We start from the raw sequence: 23,254 nt of genomic DNA on the forward strand, positions 1-23,254 counted from the left end.
TTACGTACCATCGACAATAACTACTGTTGCAATACTAAGTTAATATTATAACCCAGTGTGGACGGAGAATTGCTTTATTGTATTCAGTGCAGTGCCCTGTAGGGATAGCCCCGTTCTAGTCGTCAGCAAGGGCTAAAGGTAGCGACATGACGATATTCTTGATTTACCTCGCAATTACACGTGCATTCTCCTCCATCTTACCAGCAGTTTCTTTATGTCTGAGTCATTCCTGTTTCATTTTCGTAACAGAGGTCGCTTACGCAGATGCCAGAAGCTGACACAAACTGGCGTGAATGATGTTTAGGACACTCCTTCCATTCGATGCATTACATTCTCACTGTGAATCACAAAGGACATAAAATTCGGTACAAAATCGGTGAATCTATGAACCTTTGTCTTAAATATAGCTACAAGTACACAATACAACGCTCTTTACACTGATAAATGTTACAGTTTAAAATGAATTAACATTGTAATGAATTAAGGCACATTCGATAAACCAACTACAGTGCTCTGCAAAACTTATGGACGAGCTAAATAAAGTAACATGACATAATAACTATTCGGTGGAAATGAATGTTAGTGCAGGAACCAAAGGTCTCCCTGTCGTGTATAGAAAGTTGCACGTCACATGTCGGGACGTCCCGCTTGACTACACCGAGGTGACTGAAGTCATGGGATACTTCCCAACCTCGTGTCGGACCTCCTTTTACCTGGAGTAGTTCAGTAACTCGACTTGGCAAGTCGTTGGAAGTCCATTGCAGAAATATTGAGCCCTGCTGCCTCTATCGCCGTCCATAATTACGAAAGTGTCGCCGGTGCAGATTTTTGTGCACGAACTGAGCTCAGAAACGTTCAATGGGATTCATTTCTGAAAATCTGAGGGCCAAACCATTCGCTCGAACTGTCCAGAATGTTCTTCAAACTAATCACGAACAGGTTTGGCCTTATGACACGGCGCATTATCATCCAGAAAAATTCTACATCTACATCTACATTTATACTCCGCAAGCCACCCAACGATGTGTGGCGGAGGGCACTTTACGTGCCACTGTCATTACCTCCCTTTCCTGTTCCAGTTGCGTATGGTTCGCGGGAAGAACGACTGTCGGAAAGCCTCCGTGCGCGCTCTAATCTCTCTGATTTTACATTCGTGATCTCCTCGGGAGGTATAAGTAGGGGGAAGCAATATATTCGATACCTCATCCAGAAACGTACCCTCTCGAAACCTGGCGAGCAAGCTACACCACAATGCAGACCGCCCCTCTTGCAGAGTCTGCCACTTGAGTTTGTTAAACATCTCCGTAACGCTATCACGGTTACCAAATAACCCTGTGACGAAACGCGCCGCTCTTCTTTGGATCTTCTCTATCTCCTCCGTCAACCCGATCTGGTACGGATCCCACACTGATGAGCAATACTCAAGTATAGGTCGAACGAGTGTTTTGTAAGCCACCTCCTTTGTTGATGGACTACATTTTCTAAGGACTCTCCCAATGAATCTCAACCTGGTACCCGCCTTACCAACAATTAATTTTATATGATCATTCCACTTCAAATCGTTCCGCACGCATACTCCCAGATATTTTACAGAAGTAACTGCTACCAGTCTTTGTTCCGCTATCATATAATCATTCAGTAAAGGATCCTTCTTTCTACGTATTCGCAATACGTTAAATTTGTCTATGTTAAGGGTCAGTTGCCACTCGCTGCACCAAGTGCCTATCCGCTGCAGATCTTCCCGCATTTTGCTACACTTTTCTAATGCTGCAACTTCTCTGTATACTACAGCATCATTTGCGAAAAGCCGCATGGGACTTCCGACACTATCTGCTAGGTCATTTATATATATTGTGAAAAGCAATGGTCCCATAACACTCCCCTGTGGCACGCCAGAGGTTACTTTAACGTCTGTAGACGTCTCTCCGTTGATAACAACATGCTGTGTTCTGTTTGCTAAAAACTCTTCAATCCAGCCACACAGCTGGTCAGATATTCCGTAGGCTCTTACTTTGTTTATCAGGCGACAGTGCGGAACTGTATCGAACGCCTTCCGGAAGTCAAGAAAAATAGCATCTACCTGGGAGCCTGTATCTAATATTTTCTGGGTCTCATGAACAAATAAAGCGAGTTGGGTCTCACACGATCGCTGTTTCCGGAATCCATGTTGATTCCTACATAGTAGATTCTGGGTTCCAAAAACGACATGATACTCGAGCAAAAAACATGTTCTAAAATTCTACAACAGATCGACGTCAGAGATATAGGTCTATAGTTTTGCGCATCTGCTCGACCACCCTTCTTGAAGACTGGGACTACCTGTGCTCTTTTCCAATCATTTGGAACCTTCCGTTCCTCTAGAGAGTTGCGGTACACGGCTGTTAGAAGGGGGGCAAGTTCTTTCGCGTACTCTGTGTAGAATCGAATTGGTATCCCGTCAGGTCCAGTGGACTTTCCTCTGTTGAGTGATTCCAGTTGCTTTTCTATTCCTTGGACACTTATTTCGATGTCAGTAATTTTTTCGTTTGTGCGAGGATTTAGAGAAGGAACTGCAGTGCGGTCTTCCTCCGTGAAACAGCTTTGGAAAAAGGTGTTTAGTATTTCAGCTTTACGCGTGTCATCCTCTGTTTCAATGCCATCACCATCACGGAGTGCCTGGATATGCTATTTCGAGGCACTTACTGATTTAACGTAAGACCAGAAATTCCTAGGATTTTCTGTCAAGTCGGTACATAGAATTTTACTTTCGAATTCACTGAACGCTTCACGCATAGCCCTCCTTACGCTAACTTTGACATCGTTTAGCTTCTGTTTGTCTGAGAGGTTTTGGCTGCGTTTAGACTTGGAGTGAAGCTCTCTTTGCTTTCGCAGTAGTTTCCTAACTTTGTTGTTGAACCACGGTGGGTTTTTCCCGTCCCTCACAGTTTTACTTGGCACGTCCCTGTCTAAAACGCATTTTACGATTGCCTTGAACTTTTTCCATAAACACTCAACATTGTCAGTGTCGGAACAGAAATTTTCGTTTTGATCTGTTAGGTAGTCTGAAATCTGCCTTCTATTACTCTTGCTAAACAGATAAACCTTCCTCCCTTTTTTTATATTCCTACTAACTTCCATATTCAGGAATGCTGCAACGGCCTAATGATCACTGATTCCCTGTTCTGTACATACAGAGTCGAAAAGTTCGGGTCTGTTTGTTATCAGTAGGTCCAAGATGTTATCTCCACGAGTCGGTTCTCTGTTTAATTGCTCGAGGTAATTTTCGGATAGTGCACTCAGCATAATGTCACTCGATGCTCTGTCCCTACCACCCGTCCTAAACATCTGAGTGTCCCAGTCTATATCTGGTAAATTGAAATCTCCACCTAAGACTATAACATGCTGAGAAAATTTATGTGAAATGTATTCCAAATTTTCTCTCAGTTGTTCTGCCACTAATGCTGCTGAGTCGAGAGGCCGGTAAAAGGAGCCAATTATTAACCTAGCTCGGTTGTTGAGTGTAACCTCCACCCATAATAATTCACAGGAACTATCCACTTCTACTTCTCTACAGGATAAGCTACTACTAACAGCGACGAACACTCCACCACCGGTTGCATGCAATCTATCCTTTCTAAACACCGTCTGTACCTTTGTAAAAATTTCGGCAGAATTTATCTCTGGCTATAACGATTTCAGCTTCGGTGCTTTCTATCAGCACTTGAAGTTCCGGTACTTTACCAACGCAGCTTCGACAGTTTACAATTACAATACCGATTGCTGCTTGGTCCCCGCATGTCCTGACTTTGGCCCGCACCCTTCGAGGCTGTTGCCCTTTCTGTACTTGCCCAAGGCCATCTAACCTAAAAAACCGCCCAGCCCACGCCACATAACCCCTGCTACCCGTGTAGCCGCTTGTTGCGTGTAGTGGACTCCTGACCTATCCAGCGGAACCCGAAACCCCACCACCCTATGACGCAAGTCGAGGAATCTGCAGCCCACACGGTCGCAGAACCGTCTCAGCCTCTGATTCAGACCCTCCACTCGGCTCTGTACCGAAGGTCCGCAGTCAGTCCTGTCGACGATGCTGCAGATGTTGAGCTCTGCTTTCATCCCGCTAGCGAGACTGGCAGTCTTCACCAAATCAGATAGCCGCCGGAAGCCAGAGAGGATTTCCTCCGATCCATAGCGACACACATCATTGGTGCCGACATGAGCGACCACCTGCAGATGGGTGCACCCTGTACTCTTCATGGCATCCGGAAGGACCCTTTCCACATCTGGAATGACCCCCCCCCCCCCCCCCCCCCCGGTATGCACACGGAGTGCACATTGGTTTTCTTCCCCTCTCTTGCTGCCATTTCCCTAAGGGGCCCCATTACGCGCCTGACGTTGGAGCTCCCAACTACCAGTAAGCCCACCCTCTACGACCGCCCGGATCTTGCAGACTTAGGGGCAACCTCTGGAACAGGCCAAGCAGCCATGTCAGGCCGAAGATCAGTATCAGCCAGAGACAGAGCCTGAAACTGGTTCGTCAGACAAACTGGAGAGGCCTTCCGTTCAGCCCTCAGGAATGTCTTTCGCCCCCTGCCACACCTTGAGACGACCTCCCACTCCACCACAGGTGAGGGATCAGCCTCAATGCGGGCAGTATCCCGGGCAACCACAGTCGTAGTCCGATCGGGGGATGCGTGGGACGGGCTGGCCGTCCCCGACAAACCCCCATCCGGAACCCCACAGTGATTCCCATTGGCAACAGCCTCAAGCTGTGTGACCAAAGCCAACACTGCCTGAAGCTGGGAGCAAAGGGATGCCAACTCAGCCCGCATCCGAACACAGCAGTTGCAGTTCCTATCCATGCTAAAAACTGTTCTGCAAAGAACGTCTGAACTAATCTACAGAGAGCGCAAACAAATCGACACAAAATTTAAACGGTTATTAAAATACAAGATTGCCTAGTAAATGCAGAAATGCTACTACTTGCGCACTGCTGACACACTGCTCGGCGGCGGAAGGAGACTACGCGGTTTTACACTATTCAGGTACTAAAACGCGATGCTACAACTCTCAAATACTATAATACGCCCGAAATTTATGAATTAAACAATGCAAGTACCAAAAACACGCAAAGAAATTAAGAATTAAACTATGTAACAAATGAGTGAGCTAGGAGTATACGACTTGCTGCTGCAGCTGCTTATCCAACGGCGACAGGGAGCACACTTCCGTCTTTGTTTGGGAATTGAAGTCCATGAATGGCTGAAAATGGTCTCCAAGTATCCGAACATAACCATTTCCGTCAATGATCGATTGGTAAGGTCTTATGGGAGCAAACTACTTCGGTCATCGGTCCCTAAGACTACAAATACTTAATCTAACTTACGCTATGGACAACACACACACCCATGCCCGAGGGAGGACTCGAACCTCCGACGGGGGCAGCCGCACGGCCTGTGAGAAGACGCCCTACATCTACATCTACATCTACATTTATACTCCGCAAGCCACCCAACGGTGTGTGGCGGAGGGCACTTTACGTGCCACTGTCATTACCTCCCTTTCCTGTTCCAGTTGCGTATGGTTCGCGGGAAGAACGACTGTCGGAAAGCCTCCGTGCGCGCTCTAATCTCTCTAATTTTACATTCGTGATCTCCTCGGGAGGTATAAGTAGGGGGAAGCAATATATTCGATACCTCATCCAGAAACGCACCCTCTCGAAACCTGGCGAGCAAGCTACACCACGATGCAGACCGCCTCTCTTGCAGAGTCTGCCACTTGAGTTTGTTAAACATCTCCGTAACGCTATCACGGTTACCAAATAACCCTGTGACGAAACGCGCCGCTCTTCTTTGGATCTTCTCTATCTCCTCCGTCAACCCGATCTGGTACGGATCCTACACTGATGAGCAATATTCAAATATAGGTCGAACGACTATTTCGTAAGCCACTTCCTTTGTTGATGGACTACATTTTCTAAGGACTCTCCCAATGAATCTCAACCTGGTACCCGCCTTACCAACAATTAATTTTATATGATCATTCCACTTCAAATCGTTCCGCACGCATACTCCCAGATATTTTACAGAAGTAACTGCTACCAGTCTTTGTTCCGCTATCATATAATCATACAATAAAGGATCCTTCTTTCTATGTATTCGCAATACATTACATTTGTCTATGTTAAGGGTCAGTTGCCACTCCCTGCACCGGCTACTCCGCGCTGCAATGATCGATTCAGTTGGACCAGAGGATCCAGTCCATTCCATGTAAACTCAGCCCACACCTTTATGAAGCCACCACCAGCTTGTAAAGTGCCTTGACAATTTGGTTCTACGGCTATGTGGTATCTGCGCCACACTCGTACCCTGCCATCGGCTTTTACCGCCGAAATCGGAATTTATCTGACAAGATAGCGGTTTCCATTCGTCTAGGGTCAACAGATATGATCCCGAGTCCAGCAAAGGCGGTGCAGGCGATGTCGTGCTGTTAACAAAGGTATTCGCGTCAGTCGTCCATTTCCATAGCCCAAAGCCAAATTTTGCCGCATTGTACTAATGGATATGTTCGTCGTACTTCCACATTGATTTCTGCTGTTATTTCGCGTAGTGTTGCTTGTCTGTTAACAGTGACAAATACGCAATACTGCTATTGGCAGTTAAATGAAAGACATCGGAGACTGCGTTGTTCGTGGTTAAAGGTAACGCCTGAAATTTGCTATTCTTGGGACGTTCTTGACGCTGTGGATCGCGGAATACCGAATTCCCTGTTTCCGAAATGGAATGTCCCATGCGCCTATCTCCAACAACCATTTCACGTTCAACGTCTGTTAATTCTCGTTGTGCGTCCATAATCACGTCGGAAACTGTTTCACATCAATCATCTGACTACAAATAACAGCTATGCCAATGCACGGCACTTTTATGCGTTTTGTACGCGATATTGCCGCCATCCGTATCTGCGCGTATTGCTATCCCACGACTATTGTCACCTCACCATATAACGCCGAAGAGGGCTGTCTCCGCTACACTAAAGGCTGTCGAAGGGACAGGAGAAAACAATTTGTGTCAATCAACGAACAGTTACGGTGCACTTCATGGTGCTCTTCGCTACAGCTTGTCCCGGAAATAAAGTCTGGACGACTTCACACTGAGAGAATAATCGGGAAATTGGAACAACGACGAAGTGTAACGACTGTAGCGGAAGTTTGGTATTGTTAGCAGCGTTGTTTCACGTTCATAGGGGGCGTTCCGAATCACAGGAACTGCTACCCGAAGGAGAGTATTTGTTCGAACACGATAAACTACAGCAGCAGATGACCGCTACATTGTGCAACAGGCAACAAGGAACCCTCGTGAGACGGCGGTGCAATTGTAGCCTCAATTAACAGGACTGTAAGGGACGTAGCCTAATATTACACTCCATTGTGGCACGTCGTCTGCATTGGGTCATTTCTATGCCCGATAACCAGTACGTTGCGTTCCATTCCATACATCGACGACACCGTTTACGACAATGCCAAAAGCATAGGGACTGAACCAGCGAGATGTGGGGTCGCCTGCTCTTTTCGGATGAGACCAGATTGAGTCTGAGCAGTGATAGTAGTGATTCTGGTCGTGCTCTCATGTGGCGAGAAGTGAGAATACATAATTCATCCAGGGACATTGTAGAACATGTTCGTTTTGCTGGTCCACATGTTACGTTGTGTTGAGGCATGGTATTGCGTGGGTGTACAGACCTCCAATTCTTTGAACACGGTACACTGTCAGGTCAAGTTGCTGTGACGTTGTACTCCTTCGTCATGTGCGTTTTTTGAGGTGTTCATTCGGCCCTGACTTCATTTTTATGGATGACAATGCGCGACTGCGTCGAACATACTCCATATTTAGCAGTTATATACAACCGCTCGTTCACAGAAAGATCCGCACCTAAGGACTGGAAAATTGCTCAAGTAACGCCAATACCCAAAAAGGGAAGTAGGAGTAATCCGTTGAATTATGGGCTCATATCACTAACGTCGGCTTGCAGTAGGGTTTTGGAACATATACTGTAGTCGAACATTATGAAGTACCTCGAAGAAAACAATTTAAAAACATGTAGTCAGCACGGATTCAGAAAATATCGTTCTTGCTAAACACAGATGGTTGAAATGGCTCTGAGCGCTATGGGACTTAACTTCTGAGATCATCAGTCCCCTAGAATTTAGAACTACTTAAAACTAACTAACCTAAGGACATCACACACATCCATGCCCGAGGCAGGATTCGAACCTGCGACCGTAGCGGTCGCGCGGTTCCAGACTGTAGCGCCTAGAACCGCTTGGCCACTCCGGCCGGCGGTTGAAATGGCTCTGAGCACTATGGGACTTAACATCTTATGTCATCAGTCCCCTAGAACTTAGAACTACTTAAACCTAACTAACCTAAGAACACCACACACATCCATGACCGAGGCAGGATTCGAACCTGCGACCGTAGCGGTCGCGCGGTTCAGGACTGAAGCACCTAGAACCGCTCTGCCACAGCGGCCGGCTGCGAAACACAACTAGCTCTTTATACTCATGAAGTAATGAGTACTATCGACATGGTTTGTCACATTGATTCCATATTTTTAGATTTCCAGAAGGCTTTCGACACCGTTCCTCACAAGCGTCTTCTAACCAAACTGCGTCCCTATGGAATATCGCCTCAGTTGTGCGACTAGGTTCGTGATTTCCTGTCAGAAAGGTCACAGTTCGTAGTAAAAGACGGAAAGTCATCGAGTAAAAAAGAAGTAATATCAGGCGTTCCCCAAGGAAGTGTTATAGGCCCTCTATTGTTCCTGATCTATGTTAACGACATACCAGACAATCTCAATAGCCGTCTTAGATTTTTTGCAGATGATGCTGTCATTTACCGTCTTGTAAAGTCATCAGATGACCAAAACGAATTGCAATATGATTTAGATAAGATATCTGTATGGTACTAAAAGTGGCAACTGACCCTGAATAAAGAAAAGTGTGAAGTTATTCACATGAGTGCTAAAAGATATCCGTTAAATTTTGATTACGCGATAAGTCACACTAATCTGATGGCTATAAATTCACCTAAACACTTAGGGATTACAATTACAAATACCCTAAATTGGAACAATCACATACATAATTGTTGTGGGTTGAGCCAACCAAAGACTGCGATTCGTTGGCAGAATACTTAAAAGGTGCAACAGGTCTACTAAAGAGACTGCTTACGCCACGCTTGTCCGCCCTATTCTGGAGTATTGCTGTGCGGTGTGGGATCCGCATCAGATGGAACTGACGGATGACATCGAAAAAGTACAAAGAAGAGCGGCTCGTTTTGTATTATCGGGAAGTAGGGGAGATAGTGTCACAGACATGATACGTATAGTGGCAATCATTAAAACAAAGGCGTTTTTCGTTGCGACGGGATCTTCTCATGGAATTTCGGTCACTCGTTTTTTCCTCCAATTACGAAAACATTCTGTTGGCACCCACATACATAGGAAGAAATGATCATCACGATAAAATAAGAGAAATCAGGTCTCGCACAGAAAAATGTAAGTGCTTGACAGTGGTTCATTGAACCCTCTGATAGGCACTTTATCGTGAATAGCAGAGCAATCTCGTAGATGTAGATGTAATGCGTTTCGGCGACAGCCAACACCAAGATCTGTCAGCTATATAGAAAAAATGAAAGTAATTTCTACGAAAATCACAAAAATACATGTACGGAAGAAATGGTGACATACCCAGATTTAGAGCTCGATGCACTGTACCTCGTCAGTTCAAATGTATATTTTTATTCTACCATGGCCAATTATGGTTAGTGAAGCAGCCTGTATGAAATAACAATCTGTGGATGTTACGTGCCGTTAAAGTAATTGGACTTGTCACCTTAAAATTCAGATTAACATCTACAACTTGAGTATATAGTGATTTTATAAAATTGTCTAAAAACAATAAAATGGAAATGTCACTCTAAAATTAAAACTAACGTCTACAAATTAAGCACACAGTCAATTCAAGAAAAATAATGTATAAAGATAGATAAGGAATTGGATGTGTCATGCTAAAAATTCAACCAACTTCTACATAAATCAATCATTTCGTAAAAAGTGATCTATAAAATTCAATTTAAATCTTTCCGTACACATAATCCTAGATATTCTGAGGCTGTGAGTGTTTCCGGTGATTGTTCTGCGATCGTGTGATCATACGATAATGGGTGTTCCTGCTTATTTATGCTCAATACATAACGCTTGTTTGTGTTGAGGGTCAGTTTCTACTCCCTGCACCAAGCGTCGATCCTCTGCGTGATTTCCTGCATTCCGCTACTATTTTCTTGCTTTGCGATTTCTCTGTATGCAACAGAATCATCAGCGAGAAACTTCATGGAACCTCCTACGTTATAGGCAAGGTCATTTACATGCGGATACAGTGAAAAGTAATGACCCTATAAGACTTCCTTGGAGAGGTAGTTTTAATATACAGCTTTTGGTAACTCTGATGAGAAACGTGTTTAGAAGAAGAAAATGAGCTATTGGTCGACGGAGTCCTGATATGTACCGATTCTACCATTACTCTGTTGTCCATTGCAGAGGAGCTACAGCAAAAAACTTTATACTGTCTAGCGTAGGACGTCCTATCACATTTCACTTAATCGAATAATCTCTATGAAGTGTTCTGTTTGTAGCGCCCACATCGACAAAGGCTCAACGAAAGCGCTGACTAGCCACCCATAAATGTGTAACAGCTCACACCAAAGGGATTTGGCACTGGGCTATTCAACAGTGCGAATCTCATACCCAGTGGTTTTTTATTTCTGAGAATAAGCTGATGGAGATCGTCACGACAAGTAAATTTAAGACTCGGTTACATGGCCACGAACAAGACAATACACCTGTTGCAGTTAACAGCGTCTCCGAATTGCTATGACTATACAGCTGAAAAGGACATCCTGGATGTTTTGGTGAACAGTGTGAAGTATAACGCCAACGCCCTTGCCGCAGTGGTAACACCGGTTCCCGTCAGATCACCGAAGTTAAGCGCTGTCGGGCTGGGCTAGCACTTGGATGGGTGACCATCCGGTCTGCCGAGCGCTGTTGGCAAGCGGGGTGCACTCAGCCCTTATGAGACAAACTGAGGAGCTACTTGATTGAGAAGTAGCGGCTCCGGTCTCGTAAACTGACATACGGCCGGGAGAGCGGTGTACTGATCTTATGCCCCTCCATATCCGTTTCCAATGACGCCTATGGGCTGAGGATGACACGGCGGCTGGTCGGAACCGTTGAGGCTTCATGGCCTGTTCGGGTGGAGTTTGGTTTAGTTTTAGTGTAAAGTATAACAAACAAAGGGTCAAAACGATGAAGAACTCAAATCTGTTTATTACTCCTCACCCCGTTAACTCAAAGTTCTTTGAACACACAGTTCTGTAATTCTATTTATAAGTTCATCAGACTTTGTAAAAGGGGTCTGTTTTTTAATTTAACTGATTATGGTCAACGCCTTTTCAATGGCACTACATCTGTGATAGCAAAATGTACAAATATTAACTGTAAAAATTTCGATATGTCCATGTCTTTTCAATGAAGTAACTACAATTTATTGTTGTCTCACGTTTTCTTAGTTTTGCACTCGGTAGTATGGGCAGTTCCTCGATGTCATTTAAAACACAATGAATACAAACAGCTCTTCATCCGAATTCGCACGACCAGCGGATAAAGAGGCGGCTGCCCGTTTAAATGAGAAATAACGCCCTTGAACGTTCCCAGCGGCCGTGAGGCCAGATTTATCCGGTGAGGGTATGACGAAAGAAGCGACCGCGCCGAGGTTTTCTTCACATCGGCCTTGTCCAGAAGCCCTGTCCCCCTTGACGTATTACATGTCACAGCAGTGAAGGTGCGACGGCGGAATGCGTTGACGCCACCTCTCGTCGACAGCGGCATATCTGGACGCCAGTGTACGTGTGTTATCTCTAGCCGCCCCGTACTTACCTGCTGCGCTGGCAGGCACCTAGTGTTCCGCCAGTAGCCGCAGCACGTGGGCGACTGCTAGGCAGTTAACTGAGCAGCGAGTCCTTGCACAGATGCTATCTCGTAGGCGGTGGTATCTATTTTGACAAGCTGTAAACACTGTGTTTCACCTCTGCTGGAAAATAATAATACGGCCTCCCTGTTAACTACCGGTTTATTATCTTCTTCCTGCTTGAACGTGCGGCAAAATAGTGATCATCTATCTCACTCAACACATGTGTTTCGAGCGTGGCGGTAAAATTATTTCCGAATACTATGCGGTGTACGTAAAGTTCCGCTATCATTTCAAAAAATCATAACACGGAACCCGTCTGCTTAGCTGGGTGGTATGTGCTCGCCTCCCATGCAAGCTGGCCTGGGTTCGATTCCCCGCCGGGTTGGAGATTCCGCTCTGGGAGTGGGTGTTGTGGTGTCCTCATCATCATTTCATCCTCTTCAATGATTGGCCCAATGTGGTGTCGACTGGAATGACTTGCAGTTGGCGGACGAACTTCCCCGAATGGGGCCGGCCGGTATGGCCGAGCGGTTCTAGGTGCTTCAGTCTGGAAGCGCGCGACCGCTACGGTCGCAGGTTCGAATCCTGCCTCGGGCAGTGATGTGTGTGATGTCCTTAGCTTACAAGGGGAGGCCGCGACGTTTGGAACGCGGATTAAATATAGAGGTCATCACCTTCATATAGTTGTTTGGGAGCGTTCCTCAATGCTACAGGCTCGTCCTGTTTCCATATGATGCGATGCCCTCAACATGTTTTTATTTTTAATTTTCTAAATTTTTTTCACCAATAAGAAAAAACGCTTTTGTCAGCGTTGATCGCGCTGACTGCCCAGCAGTGTGCTTGCCGGATCACATTGTACTGAAGACACTGCAGTGTGAAACAGGGGTCACTTTAAGGAGAACGCTCCCTGTTTTCCAAGCAGCAGACTTTTGATAAATCCATCTAGAGCACTCTCCAGAGGGGCAGGGTGGTGCTACTAAATTTCCCTTTTGTGCTAAGAGGCGCTGCCTCAAGGCAGGCTTCATGCCACGAATGACTGCGGAGGGTAGTGGGAGGCCTGGTGTGACCAATGATGGCAGAGGGGTGGCAGTGTGGCCACAGGAAAACAAAAATAAGCATTTTGCTGAGCAGCTGGCCATTTGAAGAGGCCTGTTTCCCCCCCCCCCTCCCCCCTGTAGGTGGATGGATGGATGGATGGATGGAGGGGGGGGGGGGAGGGGAAGGCATGAGGAAGAGGGCCTCGATTATCTGCAGCTTGTGGATGCCTATCGATTAGAACGTACATTCAGCTGACATCCTTCTGCAGTCTTTCAGGATGACAACTTTCCACAGTACATCTGTTGCATTATGACCCAGTCAAGAAAAGATTACGAGTGCTGGTTTTTTCACAACAATTTTTAAGCGTAGTTAGGACTGTGATGCATTTTTTTCCGTCAGTTGTGGTATTGTGTGTTGGCTTCTGTTACCTGGGCTGCAGGGTGATTTTTGATTAGACATCTGTAGTGAACTCTTGACGTCAAACAATGATAGATATGAAACTTCCTGGCAGATTAAAACTGTGTGCCCGACCGAGACTCGAACTCGGGACCTCTGCCATTCGCGGGCAAGTGCTCTACCAACTGAGCTACCGAAGCACGACTCACGCGCGGCACTCACAGCTTCACTTCTGCCAGTATCTCGTCTCCTACCTTCCAGACTTTACAGAAGCTCTCCGATGCAGAGTGAAAATCTCATTCTGGAATGATAGATACTTTCCTCAGCTCTGTGCTTACAGGTAAAACACTTTTTAAACTCTCTGTCCAACAACAGCATCTTGTCATTTGAACATATTTCCAGAAAGAAGAATAAAGATAGTTCTTCCAGTAATTTTCGGGTTTGCAGCCGGATCCCATCAACGTTCTGCCGTGATATTTTGGCCCATTGATGTCCGGCCATCCTCAGGTGAGCACACGAAGTACTGAAGAGATCTGATGCAGTCATGGTATTTATAGCGAATTCCACGCATGCAAATCGTACTGGCGGTTTACGGCGCATGTGTTAGGAGGTGACATGCGCAAGGCAGCCAAGTTGTGTGGCCGCCCTCAGTGATGAAATAAGAACCAACTAATCGCTGACTATCGACTGAGCATGTCGATTCCGTTTTGACTGCATAATTTTAATGATTGGATTTCAATTTTTATCCAGCTGAAAGCCATTATCACGATTCATTAAATTATCAGCAAGATGTATTTCCACGGATTCTTTAATTATAGACACCCAGAAGCTGGAAACCCATGCTAAAATTTTGGTATTGTATTTCATTGAATGTCCCATGGAAATGCAATGCTCTGCCGCTGCTGATTTTGAAGGTTGCCGCAGACAGGTGTGTATTTCGTGTTCTACACGGCGTTCCTGGACAGTTCGTGTCGTTTTCATTCTGCATGTGTGAAAGTTTTAGAGTGTGTAGATACATCCTTCCCGCTCGTTTTCAAACTTGGTTCAACCTGTTCCCGTGAGTGGCGCCGTCACAGCATGTCTTTAAAATGGCTGCTACACTTGACGTTCGTCAGAAGCAACGTGCTGTCATAGAATTCCTGTGCTGTGAAAACGAGACAGTGGGAAACATCCACAAGAGGTTGAAAAAGGTGTATGGAGATGCTGCTGTCGATCGCAGTACAGTTAGTCTGTGGGCAAGTAGGTTACGTGATAAAAGCGGGCACGACAATATTGAGGATTGTCCTCGCAGCGGCAGGCCTCGTACTGCACACACTCCAGACAATGTGCAGAGAGTTAACGAATTGGTGACTGCTGACAGACGCATCACAGTGAACGAATTGTCACACTACATTCGGATAGGGGAAGGAAGTGTTTGCAGAATACTGAAATTGTTGGCGTTAAAAAAGGATTCCGTATTTGATGCGAAGTATAGCCATTCCCTTTAAAAACCTTCATCAGACACACTAATTCTTCGTGGAGGCTGTCAGTATCCGATATTACATGCGCCCGATGAATTAAACTACTAAGAAAAACGGCGGTTTGTTGCAGGGTGATGACAGCTGGCCGCCAAGATATAGATCTGTATACGTCGGTTTTCTGTACACGGGCCCGAAGTCCCATCATTCTTACGGCGTACTGACATGTCTAGAAAGGGTAAAGTCCCATCTTTCTCAATCTCCACCGTAAACTTGATGTTCTCATCTAAAGAGTTTAAATGACAAAGGAATTTTTCCAGTTCTTGTCTGCCATGAGGCCACACAACGAAAGTATCATTTACGTAACGCCAGAAAACCGTAGGCCTTAAGACGGCAGACTCAAGAGATTTCTCCTCAAAGTCTTCCATAAAAAGATTGGCCACCACAGGGGACAAGGGACTCCCCATGACGAGACCGTCAGTTTGTTAAAAAAAATTCGTTACTAAAGAAAAAATAAATTGAGGAGAGAGTACGTTCAAACAAGGCCGTCAAATCATCACTCAACAAGTTACCAATAAGATGTAGCGAGTCAAATAAAGGCACTTTGGTAAGAAGTGAGACCACAGTACAGTTCAAATGCGCGAAATTTGCTATAAATACCATGACTGCATCAGGTCTCTTCAGTACTTCGTCTACTCACCTGAGGATGGCTGGACGTCTGTGGGCTGAAATATCGTGGTAGAATGTTGATGGGATCCGGCTGCAAACCCGAAAATTACTGGAAGAAGAAATACTCTGGGAAAATTTCAGAAGTCACAGTAAAGATAGTACTTTACACCCCTGCCTTTTTTTCCCTACAGCTTGTAGGTGAAGAGTAAAATTTGGGTGTGTCTGTCACTAGTTTTGAGTGGTATTGCGGATTCTTTTCGCAGCAGGATAGCACCAGTTGCATGGTATCGTCAGTTTTGAGCTGTATTGCGATTTTAGACCGTCCTTGTGTAGCACTATACATGTAGTTGTGTAATTAGGCCTAATCTTTATGGTTAATTACGTAATTAGCACCTATCTTTACTTCAGTTTCCTGACCAAAATAAAGTACTCTAACCTAACCTTCCTCTCCTGCATATCGACAGTTTCCATGTAAAGGGGGTGCATATGGGCTTTCCATCCAGAAGAATCAGGCTTCGAATCCCAGAAAGGGCACCGTCACTTTTAATTTCTCATCAATTCCATGCACCTCTGGTGGTGTAACTGTGTTATCGTGGATGCACTTCGGCTTTCCATCTAGGAGGACCAGGGTTCAAGTCCCAGAAAGGGTACCACCAATTTTAATTTTCTACCAATTCCTACGTGGGGGAGGGGGGGGGGACATCAGCACAGCCTTGGGCCAAAGAAATTCCCGCCAAAATTCGAAATTCCCGCCAAAATTCGAAATTTCTGCCAAAATTCGAAATTCCCGCCAATAGGATAGGCTGGGGGAAGGGGTAGGGGAGGGGGGCTGGGGCCCATGTACAGGTTGAGATAGAGACATGACATTCATCTCGAGGTGGGGGTAGGTGTGGTTGGGGTTGTGGGTGGGCATGGTTGGAGGCGGGGGTGGGCGTAGTCGGGGGCGGGGTGGTATTAATTGATCAATTTAATTAATTTGTGTATCAATTTTATATCAAAAGTCTCCTGATGCACCCATCTCCCTAATACTAACATATAAACTTGTACTACTGTGATGGATGTTGGCATTCACTATGCTGTTTGTGGTAGCTTATCTTCATTCATGCTTTCTTGTTGAGTGTTTGACCTGCTCCTGCATTATCCGTACCTCGTTTCCTATTTGTAACTCTGGACTCAGCTGACCAGAAGTACTGTTCTTCCTGCCACCGCACTTCTAAACACTCTATACACGCAACTTCAACCTATCCATTTCTCACTTCATGGAAACGACAGCAAAAATCAAACATTATTCATCTGGAATATTAATGTATTTAGCCACTTCTTTACATAGTCTCACTAGAAATCAGAAGTTTGTCCTAGCGTGGTACCAACTTCGGAATACCCTGCTTGCAGCATGCATTCGCTTGTGCTTGCCACCAGTTCTGGTCTGCAGCTCGTTGCCCGTGCCAGCATGCTGTCCTCATAGCCATAGGTTCATTTGAGCAAAGAGATGAAAATCAGAGGGAGCTAAGTCCGGGCGGTATGGTGGGTTGTCAAACAGATCCCATCAAAAACGCTGCAGGAGCGTCCTTGTTGCAGCTGCAGTGTGTGGCAGAGCATATTCATGAAGAAGAGCGATGCCTGATGAGAACATTCCTCTTCGCTACTCAACCAGCGGCGTTTACTCGCTGCAGAAGAGAAGCGGGTTGTTGAAAGTTAAAAGTTAATACACAGCGCGGTGAGGTATTAGTCATGTAGATTCCAATCATAGGTAAGAGAGCATTGCTTACAAGGCAGACAAGGAAAGAATTATCCAAATCTTAGCAAGTCGATAGCATATTCACATTAGACTTAAAGGCGATAGGACCTATGTCATCTGGGAGCTACAAAAGGGCTTATCCCGAATTAAAATATAGAGAAGAAGCTTAGTTGCAATTGCAGTCATTGAGTTCATCACTCATCTGTAGTATGTTGTCGGACAGTGGAGTTCAGTTACAGCCAAAAGAAAATTCTCTGTCCTAAGGACTTAGGCAAAGTTCAGAGCATGTGCAGACATTGGTCTCTTCTGTATCGAGCCACAACAGTTACAGGATACTGTCGTCCGCCATCGATAAAAGCGGCGAGACGTTATCATATGTTGCCTACGTACTGGCTGAGTTTCTTTGTTATGTGCTGTAGGATTTTATATGTGAACAGTGAATCCCGTACTATTTCGTGTGGCGGCCAGAACAACCTGTCACTCATGGCATTTGTCACTGTTGATTAGACTAGATGGTAAGAACTGAACGTGTCCCAGCCTTGTGTGATTTTGTACTGCATAAATATTATTTATTATCCATAAAACTTAAACACAGTAATTAATATCCGTTAAACTGATCCCAGAATTCCGAGCTAACGCTCTTCATTCTACCTTCACAGTTCCTATTGACATGCCTGTTGTAAAAATAACGAATTAGCACCTCTCACTTTTGTATGTTATCCGACAGCGTGGTAAGAACCCCTCGCCTTTCCGAGGCCTTCATTTCAATAAAGAGTCGTATCAAGGTTTGTTCACTAGGGGGAGGGGGGAACAAGGCAGGTACAATTTTCTGTGTAGTAAAGTGAGTAAACGCATAATGACTCTGGGATACAAGAGTGGGTTGCCCGCTAATTCACATACACACACCCTGCAAATATTATGCCTCCTGTTGGGCTACAGAAGGGACACGCTGGAATGGTGCATCAAACTGGTTGATGTGGCCTGGTGGGTTGTGTTTATTTGCATAGTCTTGTGAAGTCATCTGAAGTTCGCACCCGAGTTTCGGAGAATGTACATTTTGTTCAGAATTCTTGATACGTATACTATAGTTATAGAGTTTTCTGTAAAATATTTGAACTGCTCTGCAGAATTTTGCGGAAAAAAAGTTGTCTGAATTCTGGTAGATTTTATATTTTTATGGGTTTTATGGTTAGTTGTAGGGACTTGGGGTTACGAGGACACTTTTGGTATCAAGTAGATATGCAAATTAATTAAATTGACCAATTAATCACACCCGCCCACACCCACACCCCGAATGTGTGTTTTGCTCAGCCTGCACGTGTGTCCCAACCACATCCCCCTGCCCCCCCTTCTCCACCCCTCCCCCTCCCCCAACTTATCCTATTGGTGAAAATTTTAAATTTTGGTGGGAATTTCGAATTTTGGTGGTGATTTCGAATTTTAGCGGGAATTTTCATGTCCCAGGACTGTGCTGACATCCCACCCCAACCCCCATCTGGGAACTGACGGGAAATTAAATTGGCGTTGCCCTTTCTGGGAATCAACTCCTGGTGCTCCTTGATGGAAAGCCCAATTGAACCCCCCCCCCCCCCCCCAAACACAATTATACCGCCAGAAGCGCTTGGAATTGACGGGAAATTAAAACTGGTGGTGCCCATTCTGGGACTTGAACCATGATTCTGCTGGATGGAAAGCCCAAGTGCACAACCTAACAAATGGAAACTGTCCAGATGTGGGAGAGGAAGATTAGGTGCACTTTATTTGTTTTGGTCAGGAAACTGACGCAAAGATCGATCCTAATTACATAATTAATCACCAAGATAAGGCCTAATTACACAACCATATGCATAGAGCTACACAAGGATGGCATAAAATCGCAATACCACAACTGATTGGAAAAAAATGCATCACACATTTAATCACACTTCGAAACTGTTACCAGCGCTCGAAATAAACGGATCCTAATGCAGCACATGTACTCAGGAAAATCGTCGTCCTAAAAGGCTGCAAAGGGGTCGGTAGTTGAACATGCGTTTTACTTGATAGGCGTCCACAAACTGCCGAAAATCGAGGCCCTTTTCATCCCTTCCTCCACTCCTCCCTCCCTCCATCCACCTACGGTGGGGACACAGGCTTCTTAAAACGGCCAGCTGCTCCACTGAGCGTCTCGTAGTTTCTCTGCACCCTCGCTGCCCGCCCTTTGCTGCCATCCTCTGCGGTCGCTGGCCGCATTTGCTTTCCACCATCTGGCCGCCACCTTGGGACGATGCTCCTACGAAAACACAATAAAGTGCAACTTCTTCATCTAAAATATAGCAACAGAGCCCCAATGCACCACCCCCTAGGCAGAGACAGGTTGTGTCCTGCAACCATTGCTGCCCCCTGTGCATCACTCGTGATATGCGGCATGCCTTCAGGCAGCGACCCTAGGCAACAAAAAAGGGAAATTAAGTAGCATAACAAAAAAATGTTCAAATGTGTGTGAAATCTTATGGGGCTTAACTGCTAAGGTCATTAGTCCCTAAGCTTACCCACTACTTAACCTAAATTATCCTAAGGACAAAGACACACACCCAAGCCCGAGGGAGGACTCGAACCTCCGCCGGGATGAGCCGCACGGTCCATGACTGCAGCGCCTTACACGGTTGTTTTTATCTCATTTTGTTCGCTATTGTTCGTTGCATCTGCTCGGGGCGGACGTCGTAAAACATCTGTTTAAGTTCGTTTTCGATCGATTAACTCAGTTTTTTTTTTTTACAGAGGGCAGGTAACCCTCTGACCGAACACGCTGAGCTGCCGTGCCGCCGACCGCTCGGCTAATCTCGCGCGGCAAGTAGCATAACCCCACTCATCCTGAGAACGCCCCGTATGGCCATTTCAGAAGTCAGCTGCGAGCGAAACAGGAAGCCCTGCCGCCTAAAGCTACTGCGTCCTCATGCCGGCAGCCCTCAGAATCGTGATAAATGACTGCTATCCCGACCTAGAGAGAGCCGTGACCTGTTAGAGAATTCGCCCGCACAGCCCATTGTTCTGTGCCGGAGTGTTTAACACCAACTCGACTCCTATAAGAAAGAAAATATTAAAAAACAAAAACACATTCGTGACCACAATAAATGTCCTCTTTTCACGAGAGTAGGAAAGCTTTTTCCCAGCAGGATAACACCAGTTTTATGGTATCGCCAGTTTTTGAGTTGTCTTGCGATTTTATGCCATCCTATGCCATCCATGCCACTATGCATATCGTTGTGTAATTAGGCGCAATCCTTGTGATTAATTATCAGTTTCTCGACGAAAATAAATAAAGTACAGTAACCTTGTGAGGTGGCAACATGAGATTTTATATGGTGTAACAAGAAGGATATGTCATCTGACATACTTCGGTGATAATGAGCAGGCTGAGAAAAACACGTGACATCATCCGGTGGCGGGGGTGGGCGGGGGCACAGGTGTTTAATTGGTCAATTTCATTCATTTGCGCATCAATTTGATACCAAAAGTGTCTTCGTAACCCCAACTCCCTACTACCATGGTTCGTAAATATCAGTTACACCACAGTCAACTTTGTAACAGTACCGACTGACCGAGCGTAACGATACTGATAAAACGAACGCGACTGGCATTGCTGCGTACAGCCGGCCGGAGTGGCCGAGCGGTTCTAGGCGCTACAGTCTGGAACCGCGGGACCGCTACGGTCGCAGGTTCGAATCCTGCCTCGGGCATGGATGTGTGTGATGTCCTTAGGTTAGTTAGGTTTAAGTAGTTCTAAGTTCTAGGGGACTGATGACCTCAGATGTTAAGTCCCATAGTGCTCAGAGCCATTTGAACCATTGCTGCGTATACTCTTTACAGCCTTCTTAGTTAAAGCGTTCTTTGTCGTCTGATTGTCATCCGCTACTTTACGAATAAGCCTTAGAGACATGTCACGCAATCTTCACGTTTTCTTGTAACAGAATTTCAAGATTTTCTTCTGTTTGTTAAATATTCTGGAACTCGTGTATGTTCATGATCGTCTTCCAACCGTGAAAATAAGTTTTCGTTGCCTCCGGTATATAAATTAAATAAACATTTCGAATTCTTACCACAGAATCTCCATAATACTTCAGATTCTAGAACGCTTCGCATTGCAAACGATCATTAAAAATCCCTCAGAATCTAAACCTGGCGCAATATTATTTTAAATAGCTAACTTAAATAAGACAACGAAAGACTACACAATCATGTGCAGATGGGTAACCAGTTGTGGGTTGTACCGTCCTGCTACCTGAGGTCAAAGCTTTCACAGTTCGTGTAAGGGTTTAACTGACCACCATCGGTAGAACTTTTGGGGAGCTATCCAGAACTGTAATAAGAACTATTAAACGGATTTATTTCTCCATGTAATGGAAGTGAGCCCCTCATTACTGCATATTATCACATAAACTATTATTTGAAAAAAATGTCGTTAGGGTTTTCGGTAGAACTCTCAGAACCGTGATCATTATTTTTGTCGTAAATTGATAATTAATTCCTTTTACAAGATTTAATTTTTTCCTACTACTTCCGTATTCTTCGCGATATTCTGCAGAACTATTCAAATTTTGCACAGAGAACTCTGGAAGTATAGCACAAGGTGTCCAAAAACTAAGTATCGATTTAGTAGAAAACGAAATTTTAGGGGTAAGATGTATATGCTAGTGCACTGCAGGAACATCGCGGAAAAGGAAGGATTGTCTTCATGGCACCGTTGAACGTGTGTCCAGTCGTTAAATGTACCTGAACAAGCGTGATGTTAACTGTGCGGGACAAGGAAGACGTTGTGACGTAGGTGTCGCAGATTTGGTGAAATTTGGACGAGATTTAATCGCCTTCCATAAGCCTGGATCTACTGATAGGCCAATCATGCAATTAGTGAACAAGTTTAAGCGCACTGGTACCTAAAGAACGAACATGGACAAGGCCATCCATCAATCTCTGATGGCCGAACTGAAGACATTAGAACATCTGTTGAGCGCCGTCCAAATTTGGTGCGACGATTATCTGTGGAACTGGACATTCCATACTCGCAGGGCCTAAAGTGGTGCGACACATGCTGGAAACAACGCCGTATCACTTGCAGGTTCTCCACCAATAACATGGAGAGGAATTGGCAGAGCATATGAACATGTGCTAGGACTTGCTTGAAGCAGATGTAAATGGCAGCATCGTTAAGCCGTCGGCACACGTACCGTGCTGTCGAACGTCAACGTTGAGCGTGCTGAGTTCAACGTGCTGCTGATCGCTCAGAAACGATGCGATTTGTGCATACGGTACGTGGGCCCCAACGTGGTATACGCGATCACAACACCCTCTGCGGCAGTTGCGGGATGTTTCTAGTTCGTAAATCACACTGCTAAACGGGCGCACGTAAAATGCCCACGTTAGCTTTATTAAAACGCACATTTCCTCCATTGTCCATATGATAGCCACGTTGTTCTATTTGTAATATACACAAATAAAAACTTCAATATCCATGTACATGTTTCAAGACGAAAAGGAAAGTACCATGTCCAATCAATAAGCATACAGACTTACAAACGTTCCATTACAAAGAGCGCGATCCAAATTTGCAACAGTTCTCCACATAAGATAAACATTATTTCATCATTCCCACATTATAGTAAAACCCCAAGGTCATCCTTACTTGATCACTGTTCTTACCTACTAGCAGAATCGTTGCAACATGTGAATTACGAAACGTAAAAGAAAAAGGAGCAAAATATCTTTACGCAAGTAGCGCAAGTTGTCCTGTAGATTAAGCCAATCGAACAAACTCACCGCTCAAAAGAAAGGTGAACTTATATTTAAATAACATCAAATATTATAGTATATACTTACATTAAACTAATAATAAAGCATCTAACCTATTAAAAACGCGAACGTTAGGAAGAAAAAAATTTGGACAGGGGGAGCCTCGAACATCTTCTGCAGCTACTGTAG

General features: G+C 45.1%; 1 pseudogene; it reads left to right on the forward strand.

Moving 5' to 3' along the window:
- Positions 1-10,964: 10,964 nt before the first annotated feature.
- LOC124725139 lies at positions 10,965-11,082 on the forward strand (annotated as a pseudogene).
- The last annotated feature ends 12,172 nt before the right edge of the window (positions 11,083-23,254 follow it).

Source organism: Schistocerca piceifrons, chromosome 1 (genome assembly GCF_021461385.2).
Source record: "Schistocerca piceifrons isolate TAMUIC-IGC-003096 chromosome 1, iqSchPice1.1, whole genome shotgun sequence".
NCBI classification, from domain to species: Eukaryota; Metazoa; Arthropoda; class Insecta; order Orthoptera; family Acrididae; genus Schistocerca; species Schistocerca piceifrons.